The 20767-nt window shown below is 33.4% G+C and overlaps 1 long non-coding RNA gene across 3 annotated transcripts; it reads right to left on the bottom strand.

The window, feature by feature from the left end:
* Positions 1 to 1998: 1998 nt before the first annotated feature.
* On the bottom strand, positions 1999 to 19862 carry LOC111098895. 3 transcript variants are annotated; one of them, XR_005369946.1, is made up of 7 exons: positions 19164 to 19862; positions 16235 to 16385; positions 15518 to 15694; positions 11947 to 12091; positions 3473 to 3541; positions 3027 to 3271; positions 1999 to 2578 (listed from the first exon to the last, which is right to left on the bottom strand). It is a non-coding gene; the product is annotated as an uncharacterized LOC111098895 (long non-coding RNA). The 3 variants fall into 3 exon arrangements; XR_005369948.1 differs by lacking the exon at positions 16235 to 16385 and having other exon boundaries at positions 19164 to 19853; XR_005369947.1 differs by lacking the exon at positions 3473 to 3541 and having other exon boundaries at positions 19164 to 19848.
* Between the last annotated feature and the right edge of the window lie 905 nt (positions 19863 to 20767).

The raw sequence follows: 20767 nt of genomic DNA, 5'->3' as shown, positions 1-20767 counted from the left end.
TAGGTACATGCAAATAGAAATATTTCACTAGGTTTACTTTCTTCTAAGTCATTTTCTAGAAAATGTCTGTAACAGAATGACTTCTCAATGCTTCCCTGGAAAGTTGCTTAAAGACATTTTTGACTATTGATGGAAAGAGAACATTAAGGCCAACAGTGTAGAAAACACTTTGCCTCCTCCATCCCTAAAACACCTTATGATTACTTAATTTGATTTAAAATTGAATATATCCTTAGTAAAAGTTATCCAAATCAATCTTGTGATTTTATTATTTAATAGTTTCATATACTCTAAATTAGCTGAGGGAATTGGACAATATGGAAATGCATCAACATTTCTCATTAAAAGTTATTTGATAGTAGATATCAAATTTTAAATTGTACATACCTTGGCATTTTTGTTTCTTTGAATTTGTTCTTAGATATATATGTACATATCCTTAAGGATATACATGCAAACACACTTATTGCAGTATAATTAATACACTGGAAACAGTTTAAGTGCTCATAAATAGATATTTGATATATTTGTTATAGCACCCTTACAATAGAATACTATGCAATTTTTAAAGAATGAGGTCGATTCTGTAAGAGTCATGATTTTAAAAAATACTCAAAATACAGTAGAGAAAATAAGGCATTGAATATTGTGTAGATTACTGTTTATAGTGCTTATCTCTGAAGAGTATGACAGAGATAGGAGGAAAGAGTATTTTTCAAAATAAAGATCTTCAATGTTTGAAATTTTTTAAAATATTTTATTTATTTATTCATGAGAGACACAGAAAGATAGAGGCAGATACACAGGCAGAGAGAGAAGCAGGCTACATGCAGAGAGCCCGACGTGAGATTCGATCTTAGGTCTCCAGGATCACACCCTGGGCTGAAGATGGCGCTAAACTGCTGAGCCACCCGGGCTGCCCAATGTTTGACATTGTTAACCACTGCTATCTTATAATAAGTTTAGCATATATTTTCCATCAAATGACTGAAGAGTTTGATTAAAAATAAGCACTCCTAAGCACCAAGCCCCTAAAAATGGAAAAGAGGTCTTTTTAATAGACGTAGTAATGCATGAAAGATATAGTGGCACAGATATAGTGGCACAGATTATAAGCACCTGAGCAGCCCAAAGAAATATTTGACCTTACAGCCCAAAGAAATCTTTGAACAACTAGGGGCTATGGTTTGTTTTATTATTTTATACTTTATTTTTGAATGTATGATGCATCTATGTAGTTCAAAAATAAAAACTATATAATAAGTTTTACTTTTACCCCATCTCCATCCATCAATTCCCTTCCTTCCTAGAAGTGATATCTTTTATTAGTTTGTTATGATTCTCCCAGTGTTTCCTAGGCAATATAAGTAGTTTTTCTTCCTTTATACCCAGAATGTAGCCCTGTTTTGTATATAATCTTATGAGATCTGATATTGTTGTTTTTAGTTAACAATGTATCTTGGAGATATTTCCATATTGGTACATGGAGATTTTCTCTGTCTTTTAGAACACCAAAGAGTATTTGTGCAGAAAACAATTGTTTACTGACAGACACAGGTTCTGTAGTATATAGACATATAATTACATCATAATGTATATTTGTAAATATATCTGTAGGATTAATTCCTAAAAGTGGTTTCCTTGGATCATAGGAATAAAATGTGTTTTATTTTGAGAGATATGGCTAGATTGTCCTCCATAGAGGTTGTACCATTTGACAGTCTGACCAGCATTGTAAAGGATGTCTCTTCTGCAGGCTGATGCACAAAGCACATGTCAAAATTTTGGAATTTTTCCCATCTTCTAGATGTGAAATGACATCTCACACTTTATTTTATTATGCATAGTGATGAGTATATTTTCAGACATTTAATCTTTTTTATTTCTTTTTCTCTGAACTCTTTTTTCTTATCCTTTGCCCCCTTTCTATTATTCTTTTGAAGTTTTTGTTGCTGATTTCTTCGAACATTTTATACATAAAAAATTTTATCTAGGTATTTCACACATCACAACAGAAAAAAATATTACATAAAGCCTGTACTCAGCAAAAGATGACTCAAAAAAAAAAAAAAGGATTTGAAAAAGAGATGATTCATGAAGATCTCCCCAGTAGGTCAGGGAAGAGACAAGGATTTCCGTTTCTGGTAAGCTTATTTCTGGTTGGACTCTGGGGAAGAATAAAAAGTTTTCTGTGAGAAATTTTTGTGAGTCCATATTTCTAGTGCCTACTTAGTATGGAGATTCTCAAAACTTGGAGAGTAACATAAAAACTGACTTAGAATCAGTGAAACTTCAAAAAAAAAAAAAAAGAAAAAAAAAGAATCAGTGAAACTCTAGAATACATAGAGGATATGTTGCATGGTCCATAATTTACTGATCTAGAAATTTCCTAATAGCAGGGTCTTTCTATCATGATTCCTGGAATGATAGATGAGAATGAACTAGCGAATTGATAGATTACTACTATATGAAATGTGGTTTCAAAGCAATGATGCCTAAACAGTTCCCAATTGTTTTATTGCAGGGATTACAGCAGGGTGACAGTGTCTCTCCCTGAATATGGCCCAGGGCAAGGAACCTGAGAACAGAAACCAAACACACTAATTAGTAACCCTCTATATTAAAGCACATAGAAAAATTGAACTCAAGTAAAGAAAATAAAAGTATTTTAATGTGCTATTATCATAGAAATTTGTGGGAATTAAATATATGGGAATATTTTGATCTAGGAACAAGTTGTTCAATTCTCTATTCCTTAAAATATATATGAACATGAAAACAATATTCTTTCACCATTATTTTTAATTTAAATTATAGTATTATGAAATATTCCAAACATACAGAAAAACATATAAAATAATATAATAGAAACCCAGTTTGGGTTCATGAGTTATAATAAATGTTAATATGTATGTTGTTTTAAGAGTCAAGATAGGCTTGTTAGGCTTGTTATGCTATGAAACAAATATCAAGATAGCATTATTAAAAGTAACATAACATTATTTCTAACTCATACTTCATATTACCAGGAGTCAACAGGCAGGTTCTTACTCCATTGGAGCCACTCAGGGTCTCAGGCTGACAGAGACCCTACTCTCTCCTTTCTCTCAACAAGAGTCTTCTGCATGTGCCACAGCAGTGAGAGATAGCATAAAGATTTGCACATCTGGTGGTGACATGAGTCACATTTCCTCATGTTTCACTGGGCAGTGCAAGTCAGTTGGCCACACTTTAACTTCAAAGTGTGAGTAAGTGTAACCCTTCCTCATACCTGCAAAACAAGAACCAAAAATACGGGCATTTTTTTTTTCAACAGAAGACCCAATAAAGAGATTGAAAAGAATAAAATAAATAATAAACAATGCATTAAAAACTTAAAAACAATACAAGTAAATGATAACACATGTGAAAAGAAAATATTAAGTTTGGAGGAAATTTAAAAGAATGTAGCAGGAACAATATAAATACTAACCAGAAGAAGCCCATAGTAATATTCATCAAAAAACTTTGAGGCCATGCCACAAACGGATAGGAAAAGCAGCTACAAACATGAAAGGAAACGAATCATTTATTTAATAAATAAACTCCATTCAAAGAAAATGCTATAACATCTAACTTCAATTTTACACAAACTCTTCAGAAAACAGAGAAAATATCACCATAAATTTTTTTTAAAAAATTTTTATTTATTTATGATAGTCACACACACACACACACAGAGAGAGAGAGAGAGGCAGAGACATAGGCAGAGACATAGGCAGAGGGAGAAGCAGGCTCCATGCACCGGGAGCCTGATGTGGGATTCGATCCCGGGTCTCCAGGATCGCGCCCTGGGCCAAGGCAGGTGCTAAACCGCTGCGCTACCCAGGGATCCCCCACCATAAATTTTATTTATTTATTTTCACCATAAATTTTTTAAAGAATATTTTATTTATTTATGAGAGACACACAGAGAAGGAGAGAGAGGCAGAGACACAGGCAGAGGGAGAAGCAGGCTCCATGCAGGGAGCCCAATGTGAGACTCGATCCTGGGTCTCCAGGATCACAGCTTGGGTGGAAGCCGGCGCTAAACCACTGAGCCACCCGGGCTGGGGCTGCCCATTCACCATAAATTTTATTTTATTTATTTGTTTTTTCATCATAAATTTTAAATGGCTAGTGGAACTTTGACAGCATAACAAAACAAAGACAGTGTAAAAGAAAGGAACAATGCAAACCTATGTAATTAATGAAGTATCTTAAGAAAAACATAATGAACCAAATCTACAAATGTACATAAAAAATAATGTATGTTTATAGGTCTTGTATAAGACCAAGTTTGCTTAACCTTAGAAAATCCATTAATATAATTTAGGATAAGGTAATCTCTTTTAACTGATTAAAAGGAGAAAAATCATACAATCATTTTAGCCAATCATTTTAACCAAATTAGCATTAACTATACATCAATGTAAATTCATGTGAATAATTCAGCAAAGTAGGAATAGAAGAAATTTTTAATTTAATAAAAAGTATATGCAAAAAAACTACAGCAAACATTATGCACAATAATGAAATGTTAAGGTATTTGCTAAAAAATTAGGAACAAGGTTAAGATGCTATTACCTATTCAATAGTAGAGTTCCTAGTCTACAGTATTAGAGAAGAAAAAAATGAAAATAATAAAACTTACAAAGAAAAAGAAAATATCATTATCAACAAATCATCTGATTCTCTAAATATAAAGCTCCAAAGAATACAGAATTATTACCAAATTAGTAAGAGTTTAATCAAAATTGATATACAAACAAAACTCAATTTTTATATCCCAGTAACATGCATTAGAAAAAACAATTTTTATACATTAAAAATATATGAATTAAGAAAATGGTAGTGCAATAGAGATAAAAATTTAATTAATGTATGTAAAACAAATGAAAGCCCCAAAACTAGAATTATGGAAATCTAGAAACTTGATTCATGACAGAGTTGTATATGCAAATCAGTGGAAAAGAAGATACTATTTAGTAAATGGTATAGAGACATTCTGTTATCCGTATTGGGGCGGGGGGAGTATATAAATATCCCACTTCACAAAATCAATTTCAGATGGATTAAAGACTTAAATAAGGTAGAAAACTCTAAAATATTTAATGATAAAAAGACTATTTCAAGGTCGGGAAAGATATATTAAAGAAGATTTTTTTTAATGCCAATCATAAAGATTGATAAACACTAAACACTACGCTAAAATTAACAACCAATTTCAACAAAAGACCCATAGAGAGTGAAAAGACAAGTAACAGCAAGATCTTGATCTTGAAAATATTCCCAAGGATGAATAATTTCATTCTTAAAAATGCAATGAAGATACTGCATATACATTCTGCATATGACTTTCACCTGTTGTAAAATACACATAATATATAATTTACCATTTTGACTATTTTGGTGTGTATAGTGTAGCCAACTAATTGCATACAAATGGTTTTGCAATCAATCTCCAGAACTCTTTTCATCTTGCAAAACTAGTACTCTATACCTATTAAATAACAACTCCCCATCCTCCCTCCCTAAGGCCCTGGCAACCATTCTACTGCCTGTCTGTATAAATTGGACTATATTAGGTACTGTGTATAAGTTGAATCATACAGTATTTGCCTTCTTATGACTGACTTATTTCACTAAGCATAATATCCCCAAGGTTCATCCATGTTTTAACATATGTCAGAATTTCCCTTCCTTTTTAAGGCCAAATAATACCCCATTATATGTACATACCGCATTTTGTTTATCCATTCATCCATCCATCTATCGACACTTGAATTGCTGCTACCTTTGACTATTGTGAATAAATTTGCTATGAACATGTGTGTACAAATATCTCCTGGAGATTTTGCTTTCAATTCTCTTAAGTATAGACCTAGAAGTGGAATTGCTGGATCATGTGGTAACTCTATTTTTAATTTTTAAGATTTTATTTATTTATTCATGAGAGACACTGAGAGGGAAAGAGGCAGAGACACAGGCAGAGGGAGAAGCAGGCTCCATGCAGGGAGCCTGATGCAGGACTTGATCCTGGGACTCCAGGATCGCGCCCTGAGTGGCAGGCAGGCGCTAAACCACTGAGCCACCCTGGGATCCCCTCTATTTTTAATTTTTAAAAAACTGCCATACTGTTCTCTATAGTGGCTACACGTTGTACATTCCCATCAACAGTGCACAAGTATTCCAATTTTTCCATGCTTTTACTAACATTTGTTATTTTCTGGTTTTGTTTTTGTCTTTGTTTTTTTTTTTAGTGGCCATTTTGACAAGTATGAGTTGATATCTTATTGTGGCCTTGGTTTTCATTTCCCTAATGAATAGTGATGTTGATCATCTTTTCATATGCTTATTGGCCATCTGTATGTTTTTTCTGGAGAAATGTCTATTCATGTCTTTAGCCAATTTTTAAATTGGGTTGCTTGTTTTTATTATTGTTGTCACATGGTTGACTTCTAAAATCCATAGAAATGAGCAAATCAAAATATCAAAGAATCTTTATGTATTATAGATTTACTATATAAAGCTTAAAATAGGCCAATTTAAATGATGTAATGTTTTCTGATTACATATACATTTGTTAAAGTTATAAAGAAAAATAAAGTAACAAAATTCAGGCTGTTAATTACCTCTGGAAAGGGAGAAAATTGTATGAGAGGAGCACACTGGAGCTTCAATAATATGAAGTGTTCTACTCCATAATACTCACATTATTCACATAGATTCACATGGACATTAACATTATTGTAATTTTAAATAGTTTTATGTATTCTGTACAATTCATTTCATTATTTCATTTCATTCATTAAAAAAAGTTTTTTAATAGGGAAAAATATGGAGGAAAAAAGAGCATTGGTGTATAGAAAGCATCAGGTTGGTGAATCCTTTATTTAAGGGAAAAAAATATTAAATGAAAAATTTTATGATCAATGACATTAAGGTTTTATAGTATGTTTATGTGTGTATAACATATGGGAACAGAAAATGTACAATCTAAATATCATTTATGTTTGGACACAATGGGTGAAATCAAATTAATGTAGAAATCACTGCTTGATATAACTGAACATTGAAAGCAATGAAACACAAATATATGTATAAATATTTTAAATAGATTTACAAAACTGAATATAGAGTTTGAGGTCATTTTTTAAAAAATGTTTATAACCCAATTGCTAAGAACAAAAAGAAAAATGGATAAACGAATGTTCCCCACATCTTCATCTTCGATGAAGAGAATTTAAAAATCACTTGCCAAGATATAGAAACAACCATACTCTATGTATATGGTATGCATATATAATATATATGTATACTGTGTTCACACAAACACAACAGAATATTTCTTAGCCATGAGAAAGAAAGATATCCTGTCATTTGTAACAACATGGATGGGCACTGAGTACATTAAACTAAGTGTGATTAAATCAGACAGAGAGAGACAAGTTCTGTATGGTATCACTTATACATGGAATCTAAAAAGTCAAACCCATAAAAAATCATAAAGTAAAATGGTGGTCACTGGTGATGGAGAGTCAGGGGATGACTGATATTGTTTAAGGGTACAAACATGCAAAGAGTAGTAAGTAGGCCATAAAAATCTAATGCACAATATAATGAATATAGACAATAGTACTTTAATTACAATCAGTAAACTTGCTAAAGAGACTAAAACTTAGTAAAACCACTAAAAAAAAAAGGTAATTATGTAATGTGATAGAGATGTTAAATATTGCTACAGTGGCAACAGCATTACAATATATAAATGTACCAAATTAACAAACCATACACCTTAAACGCACACAATGTTATATGTCAAATATATTCAAAAAAACAAAAAAACACTCATCATTGGAGGTTACTGGGGCACCAACTATTTCTCTGTAAATTGATTATTAAAGAAAATGTTAAGCCATTATCCTTTCTATATGAACTGTATAAAACAGAAAGCAAATAGCTCCAATTGATGAAGAAAATATTTTTTCACCAAAAAATTCCACCTAATATGAGCAGGCAAATGATATAATTAGAAAATTACCATTTTTGCAGTCCTTTAAGAAGGATATGACTCAGGCAAGGGTCATTAATGGTTGGTTAAAAGAAAAAATAAATGAAAAGTTCATGGGGAAATCTGCAGTGAAGAAATCAGTCTTTCACCATTTGAGCAGAGTGAACAATCTCAGCTTCATGAAAAGCCAGAAAATAAATGTTTCCTGATATGAAGGAGTACAATCATCACAAGATGACCTTTGAAGAGTTCCTACTTATGAAACAGAGCAAAAAAAAAAAAAAAAAAGAATTTAAATCTAATCAAACTTTATATCTAAATCTCTAGAAATACTGGGGTATTAAAGGAAAGCTAGGAAATAACATGAGGAAAGATTCCAATCACCTAGGATGTGGAAAATTCTACAGAACAGCTAGAATGATTTTTATATCAAATCAGTGTGTATTGCTTTCTCCCTAGGATATTGTAGTTGCTTCTAAAGTAATTTCTCTGCCTCTAAAATTCATATTCTCCTTTACCACATAGTCATACAGATCATATCATAAAATTTTCTGGCAAGCTATAAAAGCAGAATTACTCAAAAACCAATTATTAAACATTTACTTAGCTGAACAGTACAGGTGTACAAATAAAGACATTTAATACACATAATCTCTTTCCCACCCACATCAACCTCCACCTCTATTAATATCATTTCCTTAGTAATAGGATAAAAGAAAAAAAAGTAATCATCTTCACAGAGGTCAAAAAGGCATTTGATATGTCCTCCAACCATTATTATTTTTTAAACTTTATTATATTAGGTTTAGTAGATATATCATTGACTTCATATGTAAATATATATCAAAACAAAAAACTATAAGCTGATTGCCATTCTAACAGGTGTGGGATGGTGGTTTCATTGTGGTTTTGAGTTGCACTTGCTTTTGACTAGATTTGCATTATCCTAAGTGAAATAACTCAGAGAAAGACATATACTGTATGATTACAGTTATGCACAGAATCTAAAAAAAGCAAACTCATGGAAACAGAGATCATATTTGTGGTTGCCAGAGGCAGGAGTTGGGAGCTGGGCAAAATGGGTGAAGGTGGCCAAACAGTACAAATTTCTAGTGATAAGGTAAATTAGTCTTGGAGACATAATGTACAGCATGGTGATAATAGGTAATAATCCTATACCGTATATTTGAAAGTTGCTAAGAGGGTAGATCTTAAAAGTTCTCATCACAAGGGGGAAAAATTGTAACTATGTGAGGCGATGAATGTTCGCTACTTATTGTGGTAATCATTGCATAATATATGCATATGTCAACTCATGAGTTTGTATACCTTGAACTTATACAATCAATTGTATCTCAGTAAAATTGGAGAAAAAAGTCATTATGACACTAAAATTCTAATAAACATTGTCATGAAATTCAGAAAAAGAAAAGGATCCAGAATTTTTTCTTCTTAATCTGGTTATGAGGAAACTCAGAGGGGTCACTAATCTGAAAGAGACACACTGCTGCTGTGTGGCCTGATTGTTCAGGCCAAACCCCAAAGAGACATTTCCATGGTTTAATGGATTGCTGCTGTGCCTGCTTAATCTTATGATTTGGTGGGTCAGATGAAAAGAAGTTGCATCATGACTTGCTATTCTATGATCCCCAGTAGCATACCAAGAGTTATCTATTGAATGTTGAATAAGGCTCTGCTTTTTACGCTATAAAAGGTATGGACTTGATCTAGAAACCTAGAGATCTGGTCTACAACTCTCCCGTCAGGACACACAATAGATTCATTAGCCATTATGGTCTATCCTTCCACAAATGGTACTTGCATGTTGAAATCTAGAGAAAAATTTTTGGAAAAAAAGATAAATGATCAAAATTGGCCCAGCTAAAAATAGGAAACATTATAGATCAACAATCATTAAAAAAATGGGAGCAGTGGTCAAAAGTCATGTTCAAAAAGTGCAAATTTTAGTATTTCAAACAGACTTAGAAATTTTACACAGATTGATTAGGCTATAAGGTAAATCTTAACACATTTCACAGTAAAGGTATTCTATAGTGCATTCTTTGGCCACAATTTAATTATGTTAGAGGTTAAAAATACAAATTAAGGAAATATAAATATTTAAACATTTTATAATATACCTCCAGGTAATTCATGGTTAAAAAAAGAAATCACTATGAAAATTAGGTTTTGAATTGAATGATAATAAAAATATTTCATATTTAAAAATGTGGAATGTGAGGAAAATGGTGTTTTGAGAAGAATTTGTTGCTTTGGGTGTTTCTATTAGAGTAGAAGAGAGCCTGGAATGAGCTACATAGGCAATTGAGTATGTTTTAAAAAATAACACAATAAACCCAAAGAAAGACGTAAGAAGGCAATAAAGGGCAGAAACAAGCAAAATTGAAAACAATACAAACCAACCAAGTAGATAAGCCTCTGTTGAGGTTAATCAAGAGAAAAACTAGAAGATGCAAATACACATAGAAATCAAAACCATCAAAAAAAGTAAAAATAAATAAGAATAAGATTATTTTATGAACAACTCTAAACCAATAAATTTGAAAACTTGGATGAAATGCACAATTTCTTATAGTAATATGTCTCAGAAAAATGGAATGATAGAGAACCTATGATGATTAACAGATTGAAGCATTTGATAACAAAAAATACTCCATATAATACAGTAAAAATGGGGCAGCCGGGTGGCTCAGAAGTTTAGCGCCGCCTTCAGCCCAGGGCCTGATCCTGGAGACCTGGGGTCAAGTCCCATATCAGCTCCCTGCATGGAGCCTGCTTCTCCCTCTGCCTGTGTGTGTCTCTGCCTCTCTCTCTCTGTGTCTCTCATAAATAAATAAATAAATAAATAAATAAATAAATAAATAAATAAATAAATAAATCTTTAAAAAAAAATACAGTAAAAATGGTGAGAAGCCTTTAATGAGGGAAGTGCTTTATTGGGCAGTACTTGGCCTCCTCCAGATCTGTCCCATCTCCCTTCTGGGAGTAAAACTTAACACAACCAAGAGGGAAATATTGAGCCTCCTAAATGAAGGAAATTGGACTATTTCACAGTCTATTTTCTGTTGAAAATTTTCTAAGGAATTAAAATGCATTTTGAAGGACATCTATTAATTTAATGGTTTAAATGAATTAAAGTAAATAACATGCAAGATATAGTTTATCATATTTTCTTTACTCAACTGTTCTATGTGCGGCAAGATTCCCTTTAAGTCAAATCTCATGTCTAAAGTATTGGTGAAGCTACCCAGCTGATGTTAAACCAGGTATAACTTTAAACCATTTTAACTCCAATGAATTAAAATGAGGATTCAGTGGTAATCCCAGATATTTGAAGCCAGTTATTTATATTAGGACTTTTATCACAATGCCTCAACCATATAATGCTTATTAGCAAAATTTGCACTTTAACTATTGAAGCATATGTTTTCGGCTAAATAAGGATAAAAGGAAAGTGAAAGGTAAATTAAATTTATTTCTGCATGGTTGGGTAGGAAATATGGGATGTAAGAAGTATGAGAAGAAGAAAATGGAATTTCAGTGAATTTAAAGACTATATTCACACAAGGAAGATAATGGGTTGAGGTAACTAACCAAATAGTTCTATAAAATGAAACAAAAAGCTATTCTACAAAGCAGTTGTATTGGGAGAATTAATCAATTATCTTAACTTTTCCTGAACATTCAAGTTCAGTTTTAATTAAAATTATCGAATAGATGAAGTTTGCTTTCAAAGTCTTCCCATTCCTTTTTTTGCTACTTCTCTCTTTTGCTTTCTTTTTCAGACATCAATCTTAATAGCCCCAACTTGCCTCACTCAGGCACCATCCCATGTCCCAAAATAACTTTCATACTTTTTTTTCAAAGTTTAAGGATTTCTGCTTGTGACTTACAGCATTTTCAGCTCTGACACATCTAGCAGTTGAAGTTCACATCTGCAACATGTTCCCATGGGCATTCTGAGCATGAGAGCTTCAATTCTTCCTTCTTCTCTCAAGAAACAATTACAGGATACAGAAGTTCGAAAAGGGTGTTGGTCTAAGGAAAAAAAAAAGGAATACTCTCTAGTTTTTAAAGCATATTATTAGCATCAGTATTAGTAGTAGTATTACTAGTAATAAAGTTGTGATATTCTCGACTGATCACTTCATCACTGTGTGAAGATATTATAGTTAAGAATAGTGTGGGGGATAGCGTAGGGAATATAGTTAATAATTTGTAATAACATTGTATGGTGACAGATAATAACTCTAGTTACAGTGGTGAGCATTTCATAATGTCTGTAATTGTTGAATCACTATGTCATACATCTGAAACAAATATGTCAATTATACTTCAATTAAAAATAAAAATTAAAAAAGAGTAGTAAATTAGAGGAAGTAATTCTCATTAGGCTGATTCGCCTTAAGGCAAACATTATTGACACTCTCTCAGGATATCTATAATTTTTTCAACCATTTTTATTTCAAAAGATCAGCTGGCAAATTAAGAAATTCCACACAAAATGAACATACATTTTTGTCTTTTTATATCTATTTGCCTTAGTTTCATTTCCCAGTTAGATCATATTTAATCATAAATAAAGGATAGTTAATTTTTTTATTGGGATAGGATATTCAAACTTGCCTATATAACCCATAAGAAAGAAATAGATTTACCTAAATGGAAATTCATTTTGTTCCATGGAACTGGAAAAAAGTAAAGGTTTAGATAGAGACTGAAGGAGTTAAATTATTAGCATCAGTATTAGCAATATTACTAGTAATAAAGTTGTGATATTCTCAGCCGATCACTACATCATTATGTGAAGATAACATAGTTAAGAATGGTGTGGAACATCATACTCTGATGTCTTGAGGATAAACATATGCTAATAAACAAATAGTTTTCTATTTAGGGAAGAGAAGGAAGAGGGAAAAAGGAAAAAGAAAAGGAAGGAAGGAAGGAAGGAAGGGAGTGAGTAGGGAGGGAGGGAAGGGATGGAGGAAGGAAGGGGGAGGTGAGGGTGGGAAGGAAGGATGGGGGAAAGGAGAAAGTGGGGAGGGAGGGAAGTTAGGAAGGAAGAGAGAAATGTAAAAGAAGAGAGGGAAGGAGGGAGTAAGGGAAAAAGAAAAGTTTATGGCAAGACATTGTGTCTTCAACAAAACTTCCAGCTCCTTGGAAGAGGTCAGGGACTAAATTTTATATGGCATTGCTCTTGAATCTTCTACAGTAGTGGGCACACGGTAAGCATCCAACAATATGTATTAATTGTTAGAAATAATTAGCCTGCAAATATACAAGACATATGGGAGACTTTTTGTTGTTGTTTTCTTTTAAAGAAATCAAGCCACACAAAAAAGAATGGGGGAAAAAAACTTTCCAAACTATTTAAAAGGGAAAAAAATTATTTCTCATAACGTTGCACAAGCTACAGGATAAGGGGGTCATATTTTTCCAATGAGCTGGTTCCATTTGATACCATATGGCAGTATCATCCCATGTTATTCTGACTCAAAGGTCAGGCTATTGAGGGAAGACGTCCAGGAGCTGGAGTAATTAATAAAATGTGTGTTAATGACTTAGTTTCCTCTTCTTTTCCTCTTATTATTTAGCCTCTCCTTGGTATAACTTCCTTTGCCATGCATTACTTTCAAAATTAAGTACTCATAGAATTGTTTTGTCTAAAACAACTCAAAAATGGAGTAAGAACATATAATTCTAATCTAGTCAGGTTCTGGTTAAGTATATTGATAATATCTCAATGACTCTAAAGTCAAGAGTCCTTGGGAAAAGACTCAGAAAAATTCAGATGCATAAATATTGTGGAGTTGACGAAGTCTAATCAATGAGAACATTTTTTCTTATGTCTTCAGTTCCTAAGTTAACTGTCACTCTTTCTCTGAAACCCAGCTCAAAGAAATGGATTTAGAATATAACCACAGGTAATAAATTAGTTCAATAAGTATGTATGAATGCATCTTATGTAGCAGGCATAATATTAGGTGCTAGGGAAAAAAAAGAAATGATTCCCCTTTTTCTCTAGTTAAGGATGAAAAGAAATGAATCAATGCTTTTTTTTACACTAACATATTCAAACATTTACGATGTGCTAAACAGGTGATAGTTTCTGGAAATAAAGAAATAAAAAGGACAGAAACAGACCCTGTTTAAAAAAGTCTGACATCTAGTGGAGACATAGAGTATAAAGAAGAGATTACTAATAGATAAGGAGATATAAACAGGATGCTATGTAAAATAACCGATTACTGAAACAAATTATTTGTAATTCAAAGTTATGTATAATAGATGTATGACTATGTGGGACCATAAAGAGCTCCAAAACACTAAGAAGGCGGGGAAGGCTTCCCAGAAAAGGTGATATTTGAGCTGAGGTAAAAAGTTAAGAAGGGTATACCAGGTAAACAATTCAAGTGGGATGACAGAGGGAACAACATATCAGAAGCCATAAATTTTTCAACAAGTCTGGCTTGGGCAGGAAACACTAAGAATTTTCCTAAGAACAGGAGAGTATGTATCCGGGAGTGATGTAAATAACACCCCAGAATGAGAGATTAGCTATAGAACATAAAAGGTTTTTTGAGAGAAGCCAAGAAAATTGCATTTTTTTCTGCAGGCAGGAAGCCAAAATAACTTTTTACAAAAAGGAAAAACATGAATCAAATTCTCTTCACCCCCCCTTTCCTTCCTTCCCTCCTTCCACTACTATGTAGAAAGTGAACTGGAATAAAAGAAAACTCTGACGGGAGAAAACCCAGTTAGGAGCTAGTTGCTAAAGTTTAAGTGATCAATATAATACTCATCTGGAAAAAGGCAGCGACAGTGGAAACAAAGAGGTGAAGGCAAAACTGGAAAGCATTTTGGAGGTAGAATTCATAGGGTTACTGCACGAGTGAGTTTGTGTGGAGGATAGCAGAGACACAGATGTAAGAACCAGGAGGACTGAGAAGATTTTCAGCTTGAAGCCTAAGTGACGTCATTGCTTTAGATGGACCATTCAGGAGACAAATAGTTTGAGGTGCAAGAAAACATTTTAGAAAAGAAAGAATGACCTACTCCACAAATTTCATCTGAGTATCTTTAGAGATACTAAAGAAATGAAAGAGGACATTTGAAATGGTTGATTTTTCAATGTAAGCTCCAGTACACAGGGAGAAGTTTCCCTGCTCTAAGGATAGAAGTGATATGCAGTGTTAACCTTTGAACAACACTGAGGTTAGGGCTGCCCCCATTCTGTGCAGTTGAAAATGCATACTTATCTTTTGATTCTCCAAAAATTTAACTACTAGTAATAGCCTACTGTTGACTAGAAGCCTTACCAATAACATGAACCCTCAGGTAACACATCTTTTGTAGGTTACGTCTATTATACAGTGCGTTCTTACAATAAAGTAGCTAGAGAAAGAAAATGTTATTAAGAAAATCACAAGAGAAAATGCATGTACAGCATCATACTGTACTTACTGAAAAAAATCCGTGTGGAGTCATTTACTTCCAACCCACGTTGTTCAAGGGTCAAGTAGAAGCCCAGAAATATTGAAGAAGTGGAAGGGGTTTTCTAATCAACTCTCCTTTTTCTAAGAAGAGACATTGTTACTTGCTGAGTTCAGGGTGAGGTCAGGCTGAGGTTAAGAAGAGTGCCTGGAGATTGGGGAAACAAGAACAAATTGGGAACGAGAAGGAAAATTTGCCAAACACAAGGAAAGTCAAGGCAAGATTAAAAGCTCTAAACTTATAGTTCTATAATGCTCTACAGTAAGAGAGGAAAAAGTAAATGATTGGGTTATTCTAAAAAGGTGGAATTCATTTCCTCCTTGGAAAGCCACAATCAGAAAGTTTGTAAAGTTTTGGCACAAGCGAATAATACATGTACTAACATCTCTGGAACTCAGAAATATGTTAGATTTAGTTAAATACCTATGTGTGAGACACTGAAGTGCATTCTTGGCTGGAAGAAAGCAGACAGACTAAAATGAGCTCTAGTGGTCATTAAAATATCATTACTAACAGTAAACTGCTCTACTAGATCATCTTGTGTGACTATCCATTTTAGAAAGGTGAAATTCATCTCAGAAAAATCTTAAAGATACAAAGTAGCTAATTATTCTTGACTTTTCAATGCAGTGATAGCCTTAAAGAGTGTTCTGTTTTCACCCATTTCCCAAATAAAAACACACTCACATTATGATTTCTGTTGAACATAGCCAAAACTATGTTATAGTCCTCTTGGTGCTTGACCAGTTTCCTGAGTATTAGATGATATGATGCATACTAACTGGTTATTGACCTTTTGCTGACCTTGCTCCAATGAACATTAAATTCAGATAAGAATCTGTAATGAGTAGCAAAACACACAGGCAGCTATTTTATTCCTTTGTCTCTTGACTCTTTAATTAAGCCAAGAGAAGTGCGATCAGAAATGTAGCAGAGCCCAAATATTCACTGCTTGATATGCATGGGCTTATCTTGTTGGCTATGCTTGACCTTTTTCTGAATGGCACACAAAAATTTGCATGGGATACTAAGGGAAAATATTCACATTCAAGTTTGTCTAAGCACATCAAACTCCTTATATCACAAACAATTATATTTAGTTTTCTTTTGAAAGAGGACTAGTTTCTTTAAAGGGTAAAAGGATGTTCTATTAAGAAAATTCCAGGTAGTCATGCTCAAACCTAGAGGACTGAAGTGGAGAGGCATGATACAGATGTCATCTTGAAATCAACTTAAGTGGCTTGATAGGTTTGAGGTTATCTAAATTCCAGCGCTTCTCTGTGGCTTGTAAACTCAGAATTGCCTCAGACTTTATATATAAGCCAAGTACAGGACTCATAGCTTTTTAGAGGGTACTTGTTTTGACTTTTAAGGCCATCTGCATGCTTCTACCATTCATTCTTGGTTATAGTTTGTATGTTTGGACTTATATGAAATTTTAACTTTTATACTTCCCTGACAACTCTAGAATGTTAGGATACTACAATTCAATTTCCTTTAGCGGTAAATTAAACTATTTCCTTTAATCCTTCACTTCTTTCCTGTAACAGAAATATACATCTATAACCTTTGATTTAATGTTAGAGTGCCCCCACTAGAGCAAACAGAGTATATATTTCCTTGAATTATTGATATTCAGTAACCTGCTTCAGCCAGTGGCATGCTAATGGAAATAACATCAGCAGAAGTTTTAAATGTGACTGCACAGTTTGCCTTGCATACTTGGCATTGCCATTGTAATGAGAAAGGAATGTCCTCAAGAAACTCATGGTCTTCAGAATAAGACATATGGAGTATATCTGAAATCAAACTGCAACCTGCAGCCAAGCCCAGCTGACCCACAGAAACCCATATATATGTTTATATATATATAACATATATATATATGTTACTGGGATTTGGGGATTATCTGTTATGTAGCATTATCGCAGCAATAGTTGGTCAGTAAAACTCCTATTTAGCACCTTCATATTAGAGAATAACTGGAGAAAAGTAGAAATAGTGTAGATTGGCTTCTGCTTAGCAGTAGTTTCTACAAACTAAAATTCTCCTAGGACTACAGCTATTTTTTTTGTTCCTAATTGCTATTTATATAATGTTAATTAATTTTTTCATTAATTTATTTGAGAGAGAGATAGCAAGAGAGAGAGCATGAGCAGGGGGTAATGGGAGAAGCAGCAGACTCCCCGCTGAGCTGGGAGTTTGATGTTGGGCTCCATCCCAGAAAGATTTGATCCCAGGACCTTAGAACCATGACCTGAGCTGAAGGCAGACGCTTATCCAACTGAGCCACCCAGGTCCCCCATATAATGTTAATTATCCCATTTTAAAATACCTCTATTACATAAACATTTCTTTAAATAATTATTTGATTTTCAAACATTTAAAAATTTTAATGCAAATTTTCTACTACTCCAATAAGCACACTGTTCACATAAGTTTCTAGGTATTTTTAATGCTATACTCCAAAAATTCCTCTCTTATTTTTCCTCTCAACCTTGAAAATGGAAATCATGATTTGCCTGCTACTGATGAATGGTATGAGAATCACTTAAAATATATTTTGTAGAAAATATTTTTTATAGACATACATCTCTCAAATCAGACAACACAAGTAATTATTGAATACAGATTTCACAATTACTTAATGATACCTCTCCCCAAAGAGAGGGAATGATTAAACCACATTTATTCAACTTAAAAAAATGTTTTTACTTTTATTCAACTTAATGTAAAGCAGCATTATAAAAATCTTAACTGGAGATAGTTAAGAGACATTATGAAGCAAAGTTTATAAGTTAAATATGTTAAATAAATGTTTGGAAGCCTAGCACACAAGTTTGGAAAGGATCTATCAATATAGCTTAGATATGTGTGGATATGAAACTAATAAAATTCTCCCCTTCTTCCTTAAAACAATTGGGAAACCAGATAACAAAGTAGGAGATGAAAGGCTAATGGTGGGGTTTGAGACTAGGATGAGGTTAACTCAGGAACTAAGATTGAGAAATGAAGATGGAGCTTCTCAGTGGCTAAAGGTGAAATGCTCTCCAAGGGAAGGGAGTGTCATGAGCATTCAAGGGGAAATTGGAGAAGTGGCCCCAACATGGAACCCCAGCTCCAAAGGCAGAGAAAGTTTGCTGCAAGAAGTGTGCAAGGGACATTCTGATCTCATTGGGCCCACTTAGTGGCCTGTCGCCCGGAATCTGTGCAAGGTGTGGCGGTGGTAGTGACAACATGTACATCAAAGGATAAAATGGCAGCTAAAGAGGATCTACAACACTGTGCAGTGGAATTGGCAGTTACAAGACAGCTAAGAGTTTTGAAGATAAGGAGCATCAGGGTCTAGAAGGATGTACTTGGTCCCCACAATCAGCACTGACAACATAATTTGAGGTCACCATAAAGCTAGAACAGTGTCTATGGGGACTAACAATAATTTCTTTTATGTTGTCTGATTCTAATGATTAGTCTTATTTCTAAGTTTAGTAGATAAATCCTGTCAGAAATTTAGATCCTGGGCTGCCTAGCATTTATTTCATTTAATTAGTTTGATAAAGCAATAGTTACAGACATAGCACATGGTTGGGAAGACAGGTTCTAAAATAAGACTAACCTGGGTTTAAACTCCATTCTGCCCTTCACCAGCTGCTTGATTTTAGTTGGTAAATCTCTCTGTGCCATTTCCTCATCTATAAACTGCAAATAATAAAGGTAACTTCTTCATGGAATTGGCATAATAATAGTTAGCACATATACAAGACTTACACCAATTCCTGGTCCTAAGTAAATACTGAAAAAATGCTACTTATTATTATTACCTGCTTTATCTCAAGGAGAGTTTATGAGGCTTCCCTTTTTTCCTCCTGTCCTCCAAACCAGGAATACCATAATAAAAGTACCAAGAACTGGGAAGTAAGGACAAGATGTGACTTAATGACAGGTTCACAATACTTTTGCTTTCGTTTGTGCTTGTTTGAATGTTTGGGGGGTAAGGGAGATACCTTTCTTCTTTCCTTCTCCTGGCTGCAGCCTGGGAAACCAGTAGACAAGAATGCAAAATCTCACATTGTGAAAGAAAGAGACAGATGATAGAATTATCTTGGTAATGCCCTGGCTCCTGGATGGATGGTATGTTTGTCTTTCTCTTTATTCTTACTTTAGGGGTTGGCTGCTTTCATGAAACAGTTCAGATTTAATACATTCATTCTGGAATAAACATTACTAAATTTGGAAGGAGAACAGTTTGAAACTAATGGAAAGTGGCCAGAAAAAAATGCTAAACCCAAATTACCAATGTTTGTTGCATAGAGAAAGGAAAAAGTATGAAATCAATGTTATTTCATAATACAGTACTGGTATGTAATTATTTCTAATTTTAGGAATAATAATGGTGTAGATGGGTCTTCGTGAAGTATCAAATGGATACAAATAAATAAAAAAACTTATAATAAGGAACTAAACAGTATGTGAATGAAATTTCCTAAAAACAAAAAACTAAATGTGAAGGTTGAGTAAATAAATTATGGCATGAAATGGACTATAGTGCAGCCATTTTATATAGCTATATAGCTATAGATCTATATTTTTGAAATCTAAATATGTCCATGATATATTTTCTGTGATAAAAGCTGATTATAAAGTGGAGTTTTGGAATTAAATAATTTTACTTATTTAAATTAAAAGGAGTGGGTCAGGTCACGAACTCATGGGTCATGAGATTGAGCCCCTTATTGGATTCCATGCTTAGTGGGTAGTCTGCTTGAGATTCTCTCCCTCTCTCTCTGCCCCTCCTCCCACTCATGCACTTTCTCTTTCTCTAAAATAAATAAAATCTTTTTAAAAATTAAAAAGTTCAATTGAAAAAGTTAAGCTTATTCATAAAATTTTAAATCTGAGTTTACATTTATATAAATCATTTTTGAAAAGCAGTTGAAATAGTGACCAAGATAGATGGCAAAGATTAGAGGAATGCTTGTCAGTACTTTTCAATGTGCAACCTTGAATCAAATTAGACTTCCAGAAAAGATGATGGTATATGATTCCACGTCTGCATTTCACACTAACCAAAATAATAAGCACGGCAGGCAAGAATAAAGGTAGTTCTGTTTATAACTACATTAGTAAAACACCCAAATCCCTTACTGCAGAATCTAAAATATACTTGCCATTTTAAATAATGTTTGATCTAAATAAGAGGAAGATGCTCACCTTTGACAC

The sequence above is a fragment of the Canis lupus genome, chromosome 15, assembly GCF_011100685.1.
Source record: "Canis lupus familiaris isolate Mischka breed German Shepherd chromosome 15, alternate assembly UU_Cfam_GSD_1.0, whole genome shotgun sequence".
In the NCBI taxonomy this organism is placed as follows: Eukaryota; Metazoa; Chordata; class Mammalia; order Carnivora; family Canidae; genus Canis; species Canis lupus.
Note: the sequence above shows the minus strand (reverse complement) of the source record. Positions and strands in the feature narration are given on the sequence as shown.